We start from the raw sequence: 18,462 nt of genomic DNA, 5'->3' as shown, positions 1-18,462 counted from the left end.
AACACCCAACACAGCATCGCTATTGAAGTTGTCAGAACAGCGGCTTTATATCTTGGTAGTCACGCAGCATCTCCTATCACCAGGAAGGGGCACTGGTTCTTTAACCCCCAGGTACTTACCAGCCCATGCTGGCTTAGCTTAAAAGTTCTGAAACATATGACTCTTTGTCCCTGTTACCCTACTGACTTTGTCTTCCCCGATGCATCCCTATTTGAAGATAAAGCCAATGCCATACATTCTGGCTTACAGTGCATACTGCAATGGAATCCAAAATTATCTCTTACTCCACTAAAACTGACTTTGAAAGAGGCACTGTTCTCTAGCAATACTAAGTATAAACTGATCAAAACTTTTTTAAAAACTAATTTTCATATTTGCAAGAAGAAGGAACTCTGCATACACTCAGGACAGCACTGGCTCAGATTCTAAAGGTGTGAAAGTGATTGGAGCTTAACTGAATAATACAAAACAGACTGAAGATTTCCTCCTCAATTATTCTTAGTCAAAGGATATAGGTGGGAGGCCGACATCTAGCTGCCTATTGTGCCATTGAAACTTTCCCACTTAAATTCCACAGAAACTGGTGTTGCTGATGCTTAAAGAATGAGAAACAGTACAACTCCCCTACACTGAGTAAAACTGGACAGTGACCTGTTGTACAAAGGGCAACAGACACACAGATTCTGCCACAGATTAAGACACAGGCTAATAGTCCACTCCACTTCTGAAATTTAACTCTTGAAAAATGGAGTATGCTGCTTTTCTAGGCTTCAATCTGTTATCTGTAATTTATTAAAGGAGAGCCAACAAACCAAAATTTTCTTCCCATATGGCACACACACAAAAACCATCAAATAGCTTTAGATTAATGACAGATGCAGTTTTGATAAATGCCAAAATTTTCAAACCTGGATGACTGCAACTGTGTTACTACATCCACATTTAAGCCTGATCTATGCTAGGAAATTAGGTTAAATTTAAGGGTCTAAGTTTGACTTTATAAACTATCCATCTAAATCCTAGCACTCAACGGGTCAATTTTAAGGGACTCTAAGGTTGACTTCTGTCATACCAACTTCCCTCTGATGTAACTCGAGAAATAAAATTTGCAAACTTACACTGTATAAGTGGAGATGGCAGAGTTATTAAAATCTATTTTATTAGCATTTAAACTGTCCCAAAATGCCCCTTGAGGTGTCGTTTCCAGTCATCCCTCCACCCCGATGCCCTCAAGGTGAGCCAGAAGTAGGTGACAGGAAGCAGTGGTCATGACTCTGGGAATTTTGGTTAGATTTCCTTTTCCCTCTGGCCAGCATGACAAGCAGAGTGTGGATCACATCTCTGCAGCACACCTAGCACAACCTATAGCCATGACTTCCCAGCGTCACAAAAAGGCCCCACCATGGAGCCAGCATTTCAGCGGGCGGCGAAGAAGCTATTTTCATGAAGTTCAAATCCAGCAAAAAGGAATACTGATATTTATGCAAAAATTTCATGAGGCATGATCGAGAAAATATACAGCAGGGACACTCAGCAGTGCCACGTGCAGATCAAGGAGCTGAGGCAGAGCTACCAGAAATGCAAGACAGCCAGTGGTTCAGTGCCTCTTTCTGGGCTTTTGTATATTCCCTTGAGGTCAGTTGCTGATAACTTGTTGCCAGGATCTCTGTCTCAGCCCCCACTACAGCCATGAAACTTCCCCCCCACCTCACAAACGTTATGAAGAATACAGCAGGCCCCACTGACAAGGGTAGTGTTTTCTTCATTGAGGTCTAAGCAATTTAGAAGGCACCTGAACCTGGCTTTTAAACAGCCAAAGGCACATTCTACCACCATTCTGCACCTGCTCAGCCTGTAGTTAAAGAGCTCCTTATTGGAGTCCAGGGCTTCATGAGCCAAGGGAACAAAGGGTAAGCAGGGTCACCCAAAATCACTATGGGCATTTCCATTCCCTCAATGTTAATTTTCTGGTCTGGGAAGAAATTATCACTGTGAAACCTTCTAAACAGACCAGAATTCCTAAAGATTCACGTCTCATGTACTGTTCCTGACCACCCCCTGTTAATGTTGATCCACCAGTGTCTGCAAAACCATAGAAAATACTGCTTGTGGTTAACGTACTTGGAGGCCTGGTGGTCCCAGTGCCAGGATGGCAACGTATGTTCCACTTGTGGCCCCACTGCAGTTAGGGAAGCCCTTACCAGCAAATTCATCCACTATCTCCTGCACATTCCCCAGAGTCTCTGCAAGAGAAGCACGTTGATCACGTTGGCTATCTGTATGACAACAGCCCCTCCCCTACACACACACCATAGATTTGCCCACTCCAAATTGATTGCCACTGACTGGTAGCTTTCTGGCATTGCAAACGTCCAAACAGCAATTGTCATGTACTTCTCAACTGTCAAAGCCAGTCTCATTCTGGTATCACTGTGCTTCTGGGCAGGAGACAACTGTTCACAAAGTTTCTTGAAAGTGGCCTTACACATGCAGAAGTTTTGCAGCCATTGCTGGTTGTCTCCTGACTGTGAAAGGATGCAATCCCATCAGTCTGTGCTGGTTTCACAGCTCCAGAACCTGTGCTCCATGCTGTACAGAGATTCTAGTGCTGCCAGAAACTCCACAGTTCTTCTCTCCAGAGATTCCTGTCCATCAGTGCCCCTGGAAACAATGAACTCATACTGCATGGGCTTTATGTTCAGAAGATACTCCATCACAGTGTGGGAACTGAGCACAAAACACCGCATCAAACTATGAAGCATATGGATCCAGGTTAGCAGTCAAGGTGAAAACTGCGTGAAAATACCATTTTTTACAGCTGGAAAGGGGAGGTGAGGAAAATGCATTCTGGGATGGTAACAACATCAGAAACCCAGAACTACTTGTGGAAACATTTTTCTCATAAGACACCAGCATAAAGTCACAAAATGCAATGGGGGCTGCAGGAACTTTGAGATCAATGCCCACAAGGCACTGCTACCACACAGATTCAGGCAACCATGTGGGGCCACACTAAATTGACTTTCTGAGCTAGTCAGAATACTCAGTGTTGATGCTATAAAATCTAATATTACAAAAATTGACTCTAACAAATTTGATTTCATTCGCAATTTCAGACATACCCTTAGACGTCCCACTACCAGTGGCTTGATTGGCAGGTGTGCGTGGTAATTCTGCTGCTCCTATAGGAGCAAAGAAGCTGGCTGAAGAAGAGTTGTGCTTCTTTTAGCTTGTCAGTGCAGTGGCCAATGAACAATACATGTTTTGCAGGATCACAACTCCTGCAGTTTCTCACACTAACTATAACCTTCCTGCTGAAATTCCATGCCCCATAAGCCTAAATGGACAAGACAAATGGATCACTGTTGGTCTCTATGCTTGAATGGGATCAATGGATAGAGAATAAGGCTATGTCTATACAACAAGATAAATTCAAATTTATTAAAATCGATTTTGTCATGCTGGGTTTTATAAATTCACCTCCCCACAGATTCCCCATAAAGTTGATTTTTTGCTGCCACACTCAATCGCCAAACATCAACTATTGCAGCAGTGCATTGTGGGGACCTTTCCCACAGTTCCCTCATCCCCATAGCATTCTGGGTATTTTCACTGTTGTAACTTGGGAAAAAAATGCCCCGCAAGTGGTTGTGAGTATGTGATGTCATCCTCCCACATTGCATTGTGCTCATTCCCCTCCTGTGGAAAGCAAAGGGCCATTTTTCCAGAAGGAAAAGTAGGACTTCAAGAAAGATCATCAGATTAACTGACCTCTCTTGCTTCTATAACTGAATTGCTTTTTATAACTGTTATCAATGATTGTACAAAAAGCAGCAGGCGTCTGTGTCTTCTCAACTGTCCCTCCAGCCACTGTCCCCACTCCCTTCATTACAGAAACATGATCCCTGAAAATAATACAAGAACAATTCAAAGCTTGAAGAAAGAGAAGGATAGAAAAGGTTAAGAAAAAGATTTTTGGCTTCCCACTTCGCTACACGGAGTTGTTCAATGTGGGGGATGGGGCTCACCAAATTTCAACAAGCAGTGCTGCTCAGGTGGGAGGCTAGCCTGAATTGACTGTTAGGGAAGCAGACCCCATCATCCCATTGGGGTATTTGGGTGGATCAGAGGATGAAGAGCCAGTTAACAAGGTCCCTTCAGTGTTGCTTAGGCAGGGGGGCCCCCCACCCACATCACCATAGGTAGGGTGTGGAGTCCGTGGCCACAGAGCCAGTTGACTTGGTCCCCCTCCATGGCAGCAAGCCTTCCAAAACCGTAGCCACCAGGGAAGACTGCCCACCCCCCCAGTGGCAGCAAGACACCAAAAATATATTTTGGCTGGGGAGTATGGGGTCTGTGGTACAAGAGACAGTTGAGATGGTTCCCCCCCATGGACAGTAAGCCCCCAAAAGTTGCTGCCACTTGGGGAGACTTCCTCTACGTGGCAGCAAGCCCGCAAAAATCTTTCCTGCCCTTGGAGCCCTCACTGCGCACAAGCCAGGACATGGTGCTGCCTGGGAGAATGGTCCACACTGAACAGCAGGCACTTCCTTTTATCTGGTCTGGGGCTAGCTGCACGATGTGGTTGGGTGTGGGAAAGACCGCAACAGTCGGGGAAAGAGGGGGCCCTGCACAAATGTAAACCACAGAAAAGAAGATTCTCCGCCTTTTATACAAGCACAACAACCAACGTGCCATGTGTCGGGGGCAGGGGCTGGCACCAGCACAGAAAAAAAAAAAAATCCAAGTGCTCAGCTTGCAAAGGTAGAGAGAGAAACCTGAACTCTGTGTTGGGGCTATTTTTAATGGGTAGAGGCATTCACAACGCTGATATCAAAGAAAGAAAGAAGTTTCTCAGCCTCTCATACAAGCATGACCCCACAGGCTAGCTGCCGTAGGCTTCCTTTTACCTAATTCCTGTGCACCTAGACAGCAGCGAAAGTGGAAGTGGCCAGAGCGGAGGACTGGGGGACACTGTGGAATACATACAGGGCACCTCTGGAGGCTAAGGAATTCGATTCAAAGACATGGTGCTTCCACACTAGCCTTCATTTGAATTTTTAAATTCAAACTTGATGCTACACCCACCCACTTTTGATGATGTTATGATATCCATTGTAGTGCTCCCTCAAATCAAGCTAATTGGTATTTACAGGGAAGACAGTGACGTTTTAATATTGAGATAACTACCTTAAATTCGAATTTATCATGTAGTGTAAACATGGCCTTTTGTGATTTTTCACTTAGGGTGTGTCTACACAGCAAAGTTGTTTCAGAATAACAGCTGCTATTCTGAAATAACTTTGACAGTGTCTACACAACACAACAGCTATTGTGAAATAATTTCAAAAAAGCAGATGGCTTATTTTGAACATGGCAAACCTCATTCTATGAGGAATAGTGCCTGTTTCAAAATAGGGGCTGTGTAGACATGGAAGAGGGGATATTTTAAATAAAATATTCCAGAATAATTTATTTCAAAATAGCTTTGCTGTGTGGACATGGTATTTTGGATTAGAGTGCCTGGAAGCAGTGATTCCAGGGGCTGTAATCCGAAATAGGCTCTATGTGTGTAGACACGCTATTTCAGAATAAATTTTTCTTATTCCAGGTCTTCCCTGTAGTGTAGACATATTATTTTGGAATATCTTGTTTTAGAATAATAACTCTGGAATAAACCATTCTGGAATAACTTTCTAGTGTAGACATACCCTAAATGATGTAGCATAAAGCCTATAAACAGGTAGGGTCAGGGTGCACAAGCTTCCCTATTTCCTGGTCACTGGCAGGTGTGGATCAGACGGTACTGAACATTGATTTGATACAGCAGCAGATTGAACTTTTCCTCATTAGCTAATTAAAAAGAAACCTAGATGTTTTTAAAATATAAAAATAGACAAAGCTAATATGGTAATTAGTGTATGGCACATAAATCCAGATCTTCATCAAACAGCAGTAATTTTAATCCATGTAATGTCCTTCAGACAAACCTGCAGTTCTACAGAAGTGGAGACCAAAGCTCTCTTTTTTACACAGGCTATGCTGGAATTAAATGTCTCCATGTTCTGAGTTAGATCAGACTGTCAGAAAAACTTTAGACTGAGTTCCAGCCTGGTTATTTTTAATGTATACGGACTGCATGAGTCCACACGGACACCCAGTTATGCTCGACTACGTCTGATCTCCCCTGACTCATCTTAATTTCAAGACTTATTTGGCAGACCTGAAAAGAAGCATATGTATTTCTTCCTCCTAGAAGACCAAGGCATGCATCATACATAAGAGGGGAATGGTGTGGGCTGTCTACAAGCTGTGAACGTGTGCGCTCATGAATTACAATAACTCTCACACATTTCTCCATCGTGACTGGATGGAACAGACTCCCAGTGATTCAGCAGTTATATGCACCCAGTGCATGCAATCAGCAATAATGATAAATAGAAATTCTGGGTGATTGGATGGTGCAGGCAGTCTGATAAGGTGAATTATAAACAGAGGTCCTGCAGTTATGCTCATGGCTGGAACAGGACACCTTGGAAGGCGAGACCATTTTATTATACGTAATCCCATTTAGCCTGAATTGTACAATTAACACTGGCTATGTCTACACTACAGCCAGTCTTGGCATAACTTACATTATTGGGGTGGTAGTTTATTCACACACACACACACCCTGTCCAAGTGACATAAGTTACACAGATATATAAGCCTTTGCATGCATAGCATTATGTAGTCAGGAGAGCTACTCCCACCCACGTAGTGACTGCCATTCATGGAGGTGTTTTTTTATGGCAATGGGAGAGTGCTTGCCCATCAACAAAGAGTATCTTCACCACATGTGCCACTACACTGGTACAGCTCGGAGGTTGCAGTGCAGTATGACTAGATGTGGCCTGGGACTCTGGGACAAATCGCTCATCGAGCTCTATGAAATCAATGGAGTTGCACCTGAGTTAGGCTTCACATATAAATGAGCAAAAATCATGGTTTAGTACCAGTTCTATTAATAAAATATCCATAAATGCAATGTATGAGAGAGAGAGAGAGAGATAGCATGGTGGTCTGAGCACAGGACTTGAAAGGACAAGAAGTACTGTGTTGAAATCTCAGCCCTACACAGCAATTCTAATTGTTGGCTGGACTTCAAGTCACTTGCTAGGTGGCTATCCTCAGCTGCACCTGGCCCTTGGGGGACACAATTAGCGCATCTTCCAGGAAGGGTATAAAGTTGTGGGAATGGAGTTCCAATAGCTACTCCCAGAAGCCCTGACTTTACACCAGGGCCTGTTTGAAAGGGATTACGTATTTCACACTCTCCCAAAGCAGCAGTCAGACAGTCAGGGATAATCAGTGGAACAAGCAGATCTCCAGGACCCATTGCAGTTGGCAAAGGATGGGAAGAACCCTTGAAAAGAACCATCATGAGCCTTTTTTCGAAGGGGGACGTCAGCAGGGAGGAGATGAAACAATCTCCCACATGTGAGAGGGACGTTTCATCCTCCACTGTTGCCTGCTAGGGGGAAGAACAAAACAGGCCCTAGCATTCTGAAAACACCCTTACCTTTTTGGAGAAGCACAGTGATGTTGCATTTCCTCACTTATCAAAGCCTTTTAGGCATGGAGTTTTGCAAGAATACTCATGACAGGTATTCCCACTATAGCAGGGTTTCAGCAGGCTTAGAAATTTCATTCCAACATCACGGTCACATCTACAATCACTAGCAGAATTCAGGACCCTTTGTCCCAAAGGTTGATGAAGTAATGGTGTCTATCTTTCCCCTGTGAAGTTTACAGTATAAATAGACAATGTGCCAAAGGATGGGAGAAAGAAAATATTTTATCTCCATTTTCCGACTTCTAAGAAAGAATTTCTGTGCCTCAATTTCCTGTGTAAAAAAACTCGGATAATACTTCTTTACCTCACAGTAGTCTTATTAAAGGTAAATTAGTGTTTGTAAACTGCTTTGTGATTGTACATATCATGGATGCTATTTAGGGATATTGCATTTTAGCAATTATACATACCTTTGATCCATGCCAGTTTAGTCTAGTAGTGCGTAAGATAACTTTGTTATTGACTTTTGTGCATCATGTCAAAGGTGAATTTTTCCTTCCTCATTACATGCTACAGGCAATTAAAAAGCATCTCCCTCTTTGTATTTTTTGCTATGGTATGAAGCTTATTGTCCTGTTTATCATCACTGAACTGCATTTGGCTGAGTTATTTATAGAGCTGAAAAAGATGAATCTAAGTGCTGAACTCAAACTAGGTCAAACAAATGTCTCTTCGGCCTCATGATTCAGCTTGTATTAATGGTCTTGTCCTTTGAGTGAGTTTAATGCAACCAGACTGAAAAAAACTAGTATCCCCTAAGTACTTGCAGAAAAAAGCATTCACTGTGTGTTAGACAGACCTACATGGGTAACACCTCGATATGAGTACACTTCCCTAGACAACCTGATTGAGTTTTTTTCCCCTACTTATCTTTAACAGTTCAGCTAGTCAGAGCAATGCAAGGAGGAAGAGATGTTACAGAACTATGAAATTTCGTGGAAGGGATATAAGGTTAGCTGTTGTTATAACTGAGAACAGCATGCAACATAAGGAGTTAATATGGAAGTGGTTTTCTTGCTGCCTGCATTAAGCTTTGGAGAATGTCCAGTGCAAAACAGAATTTCCAGAAGCCTGAGCAGACTCAGATTTGACAAGGAAGAGAAAAATTCATGGATTTCAGGATACAGCTGCACCCCAGCTTAAAACACCATTGTACATTCGAGACTTTCTTTTAGTGCATTATGTCTGGTTTTTGGTTTTTTTTATAATGTGATAGAGTCAGGCCAGAGGGCTGCAAGAGAGTAGCCCTATTGGGATCCAGGATGTGGGTGGGTATAAACCGTCCCACAGCTAAAAGATTCTGCCACAGCCTCTGAGGAGGATCCATTGAGCCTGGGAAACCAACTAACTCCTGGGAACAAATAAAAAGAAAAGGGAACTGGAAGGGGACACCAAGCAGAAAGCCTCTCTACAGGAGAGTAGTGAAAAGGAAATATACTAGCAACAAATAAATAGGGTCCCATGGTAAACTACCAGAGGCTAATCTGGAACTAGCAGGAAATTGCTGGAATCAGTCAGGACAATGGAGCCAATTAGGCAGTGTTCAGATCAAGTGAGTCAGACCTGGGGCCAATTAAGAACCAGTTGAAACTGGTTAAAAGTGCTTCCTTCTGATAGCTCAGTGCATGCAAGGAGCTGAGGAGAGAAGTTGCTGTGGAGTACCTGAGAGGAGCAAGTGCAAGCAGGTCCCTCAAAGGAGAACCCATGGGAAGGAAGGTGCTAGGAAGGGCCGTGGGGAAGTGGCCCAGAGAATCGTAGCTCTCACAGCGTTGTCATTGGAGACATTTGCAGGCAGCTGCTTTCACATGGTCCCTGTGCTGGAACCCAGAGAAGAGGGTGGGCCCATGTTCTACCCACCACCCTCTCCTCATTACAGCATGAGAAGAGGACTGGTTTTGTTACAGAGGTTTGTCCTGCCCTGTACTTGAAGGGGCACAGAGACAATGGAATTTTGCTTCCTCACTTTTTCCTGTTCTGTGCAATGATGAGACTAGCTCCACAAACAGAAGCCTGGTGTCTTAGAGAAAGTGCCTAACCTGGGGACTGCTGTGAGCTTCTGGGGAAATCTGCCTAAAAGCACAGGAGCCACCATGTAGGCAAGAATAGCCATTGATGGGTTTCTGGTATAGAAATTGGGATTAAGTTGGTATTAATGGGACCTGCATGGATTTGTACTGCACTGTCCAGGAAATGGATCTCTTGTGTGGAATGGGTCCAGGCCGAAATTGATGGTGGGGTGGAAATTATTGAAATTCCTATGGAATTCTTCAAGGGTCTCCTTAATATGAGTCCATATGTCATCAATGTAGCAGAAGTAGAGGAGAGGTGCTAGGGGAGAGGAGCTGAGGAAATGTTGTTTTAGGTCAGCCATAAAAATGCTGGCATGTTACAGGGCCATGAAGTGCAGTTTACTTGGAGATATAAATTGTCCCCAAATCAGACATAATTGTGGTTGAGGACAAAGTCTCAGGGCACAGATACCAAATGTGCTGTGGTATCTTTGGGGATGGTGTTCCTGAGAACTTGTAGTCCACCCTGATGTGGAATGTTGGTGTGAGGAGCTTTTACATTTATGGTGTTGAAGATGGTGTTTTCAGGAAGATTATGTATGTTCTGTAGGTTCTTGGTGAAGTCAATGGTGTCTTAGAGATAGCTAGGAGTGCTGATAGTGTAGGGTTTGAGGAGAGAGTCAACACAGCAGGACAGTCCTGCTGTAAGAGTTCCAGTACCTGAAATGATAGAATGTCTGGAGTTTCCAGGTTTGTGGAGCTTGGGTAGCAGGCAGAATACTCCTGGACGGGACTCTGTGGGTTGTGCCTGTGTGGCTTTGGTCCCGAGCTGAAGCAGGAGGTTTCCTGAGCAGATGGTGTAGTTTCTTTTGGTATTCCTCAGTGGGATGAGAGGAAAGAGGGCTGTAGAATGTGGTATTGCTGAGTTACCTGGCCACTTCCTGCTCATAGTCTGACATTCGTTATGGCTATAGCACCCCCTTTGTCAGCCCCTTTGATTATGTGATTTGTTTTGAAGGCTGTGGATAGCATTGTGTTCTGCATGGCTGAGGGTATACAGCACATGGGATTGTTTGTTCACGATGTCAGCCTGTACACGTTTGCCTAAGCTTTTAATGTAAGAAGTCCAGACTGTCATTATGTGGGAATCCAAATAGAATCCTTCTTCTTATGTTGCTGGTCAGCGGGATTTAGTGGGTCAGTGTGATGTTCACTGGTGTGTTGGAAATATTTACATCGAAAATGGGCTTCCAGGTCTCCAGAAGAGAACTGTGTCCTGTCGGGGAGGGGACAGAAAGAGAGTCTCTGAGCTACGACAGACTCTTAAGTTTCTAGTTGGAAAGACTGAAAATATTTTCCAGGAAGTTGAGTATAGGACACTAAGTGACTTCTCAAATCACATCAGCCACACCATCAGGGGCTCATACACCTGCACATCAACTAATGTGATACATGCATGTGATTCATGTGCCAGCCATGCCCCTCTCCCATGGACATTGGACAAACTGGACAGTCCCTGCACTAAAGGATGAATGGACATAAACCTGACACCAGGAAGTGGAATACACATAAACCTAGAGGGGAACACCCAGGATATTCAATAAAGGATTTAGAAGTAGCCATTTTCTACAAAAGGATTTTACCACAAGACTACAGAGGAAACTTGTGAATTGGAATTCATTTGTGAATTTGACACGTCTAAAATTAGGCTTTAACAGGGATCTCAAATATCTCACCAACTACATGGGCAATTTCCACACCTTTGATAGTCACAAGAATGACACACATCCCACCTAAAGTAATTTGCTTCTTATTTTGGTCCTTTGTTTCCTCCTCCCCCTACCCACTTCCTTTTTGCACCCTGGATTCTAATCGTCCATTCCAAATCTGAAGTGGGTCTTACCCACAAAATCTCATTACCTAATAAATACGTTTGTTAGTCTTTAAGTTGCTACAGGACTGCTTCTTATCTGTGAAGCTACAGGCTGACATGGCTACCCCCTAAGTCCAGAGGCCACCAAGACTGAGGAGGTGCTTTGGCACAATAGCAAAGTTGCCAAAAACAAGACCAACTTAACTTTCCCCAGCCAGCTCTTCAGCTCTGCTCAGCACACTTCAGCCAATGCTAGTTTGCACCCTCAGCATGTCTGCAGATAACACTAAGCTGGGGGGGAAAAGGTAAATACACTGAAGGGTAGGGATAGGGTCAGAGTGATCTAAACAAACTGGAGGATTGTGCCAAAAGAAATCTGAGGCAATTCAATGAGTGAGAAGTCTTAAGCACTGCTACGCTGCGGCTGTTTGGCAGAATATGACCTGGGGATTACAGTGGATAAGAAGCTGGATAGGAGTCAACAATGAGCTCTTGTTGCAAAGAAGGCTAATGGTACGTTGGGCTGCACGTGTTGGAGCACTGCCAGCAGACTGAGGGACGTGATGATTCCCCTGTACTTGGCACTGGTGAGGCCACATCTGGAGTACTGTGTCCAGTTTGGGCCCTTTGCTACTGAGAGGATGTGGTCAACTCAGAGAGAGTCTTGTGGAAGGCAGCGAAAATTATTGGGAGCTGGTGCACGTGAAGAGAAACTGACGAAACTGGGTTTATTAAGTCTGCAGAAGAGAAGAATGCGGGGGAGATAGAGGCTGCTGTCACTGGTAGCAGATGACAGAACAAGGAACAGTGGTCTCAAGTTGCAGTTGGGGAGATGTAGGTTGGATATTAGAAAAAATTGTTTCACTGGGGCTGCAGATACACTGAATTCCACTTTCAGAACCAGAATGCTAATGCGTGAGATTGAAAATACAAATGAAGCACAGATTTACGCATCACATATCTCATTTGCATATTTTCATATGGTCGTGATTCTGGAAGAGGCTTTTCCAGAAGCAAAAACAGCTGTGTAGACGGGGTTCCTTCTAAAACAAACCACATTTTTGAAAGAACCCTTCTTCCTGAAACAAAATAGGAAGGAAGGGTTCTTTTGAAAACAGGGTTTGTTTTCAAAGGAACCCCATCTACACAGATATTTTTGCTTCTGGAAAAGCCTCTTCTGGAAGCACGCTCATATGAGAATATGCAAATGAGGCATGAGATGTAAATCTGCACTTCAATTGTATGTTTGATCTTGCTCATTTGCATTCTGTTTCCCAAAGCAGAATGCAGTGCAGCCAAAGCCTAGCGGAGTGGTGAAGCACTGGAATGCATTGCCTAGAGAGGTGGTGGAATCTCTGGCCTTAGAGGTTTTTAAGGGCAGGCTTCACAAAGTCTTGGATGAAATAATTGAGTTGGAGTTGGTCCTGCTCTGAACAGGGGCTTAAGACTAGAAGAGCTCCTGAAGTTTCTGCCAACCCTAACCTATGATTCTATAAAGAGACTGAAGCAAACTGTCTGTTTATGGAGCTCTGACCCAGAAACTACAGATCCAAGGTTGCTCATTTCAAGAATCCTGGGACTGGTAACACACAGAGCTCTTTGTGACTCAAGAGCTTGTCTCTCAAGAAGTTGGTCCAAAAAAAGATATTACTTCACCTCCCTCATCTCTCTACAGCCCTGGAGTGAGAAGTCCCTTCATATTAATCATGAAGATTGTGATAGGCCATGTTGCCAAAGTAGAGCTGTGCAATATCTTTACCGAGAAGGAAGATATAGATTGAAGAGGTACAAACTGCAATGTTACTATTGGGTGAATGTTTTGAATAAAAAGTATGTCATAGACAAAGGGAAAAAAAGAATAGTTTAAAATAATGACACACTAGCTTGTGAGTCTAGCTTTTAACAGAAAGAATCTGTTATATAAGCTTCGGTTTCATAGGGAAATCTTAAGGGCATTTCTTTACTGAATTCCTAACTGAATTACTAATTCTGTGTTGGGAACAGTTTGCAGCTCATCCATACATCAGTTTTGAAAAAGACAATGATTGCATTGTTTACAACAATATGACAGACATTTAATTGATATTTTTTCTCATGACATGAGAAAATTGGTTATATTTTAGGCTTCCCTGTTGGGTTTTACGCATCAGAATTCCAAGGATATGTGTACACAGCTAAATTTTCACAGCTCTTCAGCCACTAACTGACTTAGTGACAGCATGTGGGCTGGACTTCCTTTAAAAGCCATTACAATTGCCTTTTAATTCCTCAGGGAAATAACACCTAACATGCCCTTCTCTTGAGGCCCTTGCAAACAAAGATGCCCAAGAGCTCAGGAAGTAGTAGTATCTGCATGGGAAACTCGGGCACAAAGATTAAATGACTTGCCCATAATCAAAGAGGAAGCATGGGGCAAAATTGGGATTTGAACTCTGATTTCCTCAGCCCCTGTCCAGGGCCATAAGCACAAGACGACTCTTTCCTGAGTGCAACTCAAGGTACATCCTCCTCTCAAGATTGCATACTCAGCCTGTTAACCCAGAGTCAGAAAATGCAGCCCAACGCTCTCCCCTTGCACTGTTGAAAATTAATTCTAGGCTATGAGCTCAGTTTCCTCTGAAGGGACCTTAGAGGCCCTTTTATGCAGGCATGCAATTGGTATAGAATACCTCTTGTACATACATGATTAGAGATTAAATTTTCTAACTCCAAAGATGCAGCCCTGAGACCTTGGTTGAGACATGAAGGGAAATTACACATCCTCCAGAAAGGGACAGAAGCCTCTTCAATCTGAACAGCACATGTAAAAATCTGTTACATACAGGGGCAGTTAATCACAGATGTAAGTGCTAGAGGCAAATTAAATACCCCAGAGATGAATTTGGCACATCACCTTTGCTTCAATCTCCTATTAATACTGGGAATTTAAACCGGATCCCCTTACTGACAGATTTACTTAGCCTGCTTCCCTCTTCTATGCACCAAGTCACACTACAGTGATCAAATGCCATATGTGACATTGGAAGATTAGGCCCCAAGGCCTCCTGGTGGAAACTTCATGGCCCTGGTGCAGCCTATTCCAGAAAAGAGCAGCTGAAAACTTCTCCAAAGTCCCTGCAGCAACTGTACGGCTATGTCCAGATCAGTGTGATCTGGTGACACAAGTTTTTCTGGGAAGATGCCTGGGTAGGCCGAGGTGTGCCTACCTCCATGCGGGACAGCACAGCTGCTAGAGCAGGGCTTTGCCGCTTGCTGAGACAGAACATTTTCCAGCTAGCCCTGGTGCCAGAGCAGCTCCTGGGCTTGCACTGGCCCCATCCAGAGGTGCTTCAGCACCTGCTGCACATCCTCACGGCCATCTTCCTCTTCCCCTGGGAAGGTGAGCCAGAACGCCAACTTTGAGGAACCCACCATAGCCGCCACAAGGTCCCAACTACACCCACCCCCCTGGGTGCACAGGCAGATCTGGAGCACCACACCATTTCTGACTGGTGGGACTAGCTGGTCATGGGGCAGTGGGACGACCAGCAATGGCTCTAGAACTTCCGCATGCGGAAGGCCACATTCCTGGAACTCTGTGCCTGGATTGCCCTCACCACCTGGAGACAGGACACCTGGCTGCAGCCCACCATCTCCATGGAGAAGTGGGTCACAGTCACCCTCTGAAAGCTCACCACCCTGACAGCTACTGCTCGATGGGAAACCAGTTTGGTGTGGGAAGTTGACTCCTAGCTGTTCCGCACCTGCTGCTCCAGCAGCTCCATCATCCTCCAGAGGACTTCATTGTGGTTTGGGGGTCCTCCTGCACCTGGCAATAGCTCCCCCCAGCTGGGGGCCCACCCTGGTGCTGGATGGGGCTGGCTTGCCCTGGCAGGGGTAGGGCGGGGGTGGAGCTAGCCCAGCCCTCAGACAGTGCCGGGTCCATCTGTAAGGAAGATAAAGAGGCGAGACAATGAGTCATTCATGCAACACAGCCCCTGAGGCCATGCCTCCCACCGTGAGCAGTGACCAGCACCCCTCAGGCCAAGGGACGGGGATGTCCCAGGAACAAAGCCATGTGTGGTCTGCACAGTGGGCCCTGACCCATGGGGGCTACACGGTGCCACTGGGACTGTGCTGATCACTACACCCTGCCCCACAGGCTAGTGACTAAGTGGAGGGGCGGGGCTGTATCTGGCCACAGAGAGGCCCACTCATGGGTGGCAGGTAAGCCAGGTGCAGCCCAGCCCTCCCCGGGGCTCATTCACATACCGGCGGCTCGCAGCCCTGCCCGTGGGAGCGGGTGCTACCTCTCAGCTGTGGGCATGCCTGTGTACCAGGAGCTGCACCCCTCGGCGTGTCTGGGGTCAGACTGTCACCCTTGTGGCCAACCTGCTTCCAGCTGTGGCAGATGCTGGCAGCCACACACCCCACCCCCGAGGCCTGGGACTCATCCAGCCTTCCATGAGGTTGGCAGCAAGCTAGCGCCTGGGCCAGGAGCTGCCTGCTGGGTTCGGATGGCACACAGGCTTGCGCAAGGTTCCGTGTGCTGGGCTTGCAGTGTGTGGTTCCACCTGAGCCAGCCGGGCAACGCACACAGCATGCCCTGTCTGCACTGGCCTCTTGCCCTAAGATGTGTGACATGCAGGCTACTTACCAGAGGGACCCTCGCCCCTCTTTGAGGATGTCCTGGAAGTGGCGTGGCTGGCGGGAACCGACTCCAGGAGGATTGTGCAGATGCTGCTGCTGGCCTCTGACTCCGGCTGTGGCGGGTGCTGAATCTCAGAGTGCTGCTCCTCCTCCTCCTCCTCCTCCTCCTCTTCCAGGGGCTCCAGCTGCTGGGGTTTGGGGGCCGACAATGCTGTGTTGACAGGGGTTGGTGGAGGTGGTGTGTTGTCCCCCCCGACCCAGGGTCTGGTATAGCTCCCTGTAGTAGGGGCAGGTGGCTGGTCCTGCCCCAGAGCATTGGCTGGCATCACGGGCCTGGGCATAGCCCTCCTGGTGCTCCTTAACTTTTGCGTCCACCTGCTCCATGCTCTGGATGGGGTGGCCCTCTTCTGTGAGGGCAGTGGCCATCCGGGCATAGGTGGGGGCATTGCGTTGCTTAGCCTTGGGGTCAAGGAGGGTCTCCTTCTCACCTCACAGGTCAAACAGGGCCTGGACCTGGGCCCTGGTCCAGGATGGGGCCCTGTGCTTGGTGCCCTGGGGTAGGTCCTATGACCCCTCAGACTGCTCCTGGAAGGGCCCCGGGGGGTCTCAGGATGCCTGCCTGCCACCTGGGAAGGCTCGGTCTTAGGGAGCGGCTGTGAGGACAGGGGGACTGCAGTCTGTAGCTCTGCTGCTTCCACACTCTCAGTTTCCTGGGTTCCCTGCACCTTTAAGAATGGCCAGAGGCAGACACCATAGTGTTGATTGCTGTGGACAGGGTGTCACCTGGGACTCCTGCATGGTGCCCTGGGGGCCTCGTCTGTTGACAGAAGGCCCTCCAGAATGTCCAGACCAGCTTTCTGTGGACAGAGGCATTATGCCTCCTGGGGAGTGAGATAAGACTGTTAACAAAAGTACTGCAGTCTCTCATTTTACTGTCGAAAGTAGGCCTTGGGAATCTGGACGCCCCTCAGGTTTTGTCACCAAACCCTAGTTTTGTCACCAAAGCCCTCTAGTGTAGACATAGCCTAGGAGAAGCAGCCAATCAGGGCCCATCAAGCTAGTCTAAAGGGAGCTGCTGGGCCAGAGCCACTCAGTTCCTTAGGGGTGTTGCAGGGGCATGGGTAATAGGACTGGCTGACTGAACCACAGACAAGGGGGCACTCGCAGGAACTGGAGGATGAGATGGAGCTCTGAGTTTGGTGCTAGCACTCTGTTTTGGACCTAGACCTGGGAGGACAAAGACAATTCAGGGCTGTGGGGAGGTGACACAGAGAAATTAAAATAGTGCTGGAATTTGAATGGAGAGTAGCCATCTGCTGTGTCCATAGGGACTATGAGTTGGTCGCCCCTCCAACCTTCCACTAACCACTACACAGTGAAGTTCCGTGGCACCTTACAGACTAACAGATAATATGGAGTATAAGCTTTCGTGTGCAAAGGCCCACTTCATCAGATGCATGAGTGGGGGCGTTTCAGAGGAGGGTATAAACAGGGAGTCTCAGTCAAGGGGAAGGCCAGAGCTGACAAGGTCTGTTCAGTCATGGAGGGTGTGGCCCATTATCAGCAGTTCATGTGAAGTTTGCACATCCTGAGTGGAGAAACTGCTTTTGTAATAGGCAAACCACTCCCAGTCTGTTCCATCCTTGGTTGATGGAGTTAAATTTGAAAATGAATTGCAGCTCTGAAGTCTCTTTTTTGAGTTTATTTTAGAACTTTTTTTTGTTGTAGGATGAAGTGGGTCTTTGCCCACGAAAGCTTATGCTCCAAATTACCTATTAGTCTGTAAGCTGCCACAGGACTTCTTGTTTTTGAAGATACAGACTAACTTGGCTACCTCTCTGATACACTGCACATTGAGGCACCCCAGAAGAGTAGCCAAGGTAGCAAGTTGTATCAAGCGGGTGTGGACATAGAGCTCCCTCCTCAGACAGACACACTGCTCTATCCCAGAGCAGGAAGAAACAGCAGAATGCAGACACATGCAGTTGGTGAGGGGTGCTCGTGACAGGAGGAAGACCCCTCCATCGCACCAAATTTCTACTTTAATTTCCCAAACTATCAGTATTTACATCTTTATGGGACATTTATCCAATTCTATGCAAAAAGCAAAGATTTTTTGAAACTGGACTTATGCTCTTCTTGTAAAAGAAAACCTAAAAAATTGCTGCACCGGTCCCATCCAATCTAAAGTAGTTTTTTACCTTAGAAAGAGATGAAAATGTCAATTCTAGTATCCCTTGATTTTGCTAGATAATACCAAGGTAGTCTCAGACAGATAAGAAGCTTTCACATTTTAACTGAATGGTAAATGGCACCCAAAATCTTACAGGCATGGC

This window comes from Carettochelys insculpta, chromosome 1 (genome assembly GCF_033958435.1).
Source record: "Carettochelys insculpta isolate YL-2023 chromosome 1, ASM3395843v1, whole genome shotgun sequence".
NCBI classification, from domain to species: Eukaryota; Metazoa; Chordata; order Testudines; family Carettochelyidae; genus Carettochelys; species Carettochelys insculpta.
The sequence above is the reverse complement of the archived record's forward strand: the minus strand, read 5'-3'. Positions refer to the sequence as shown.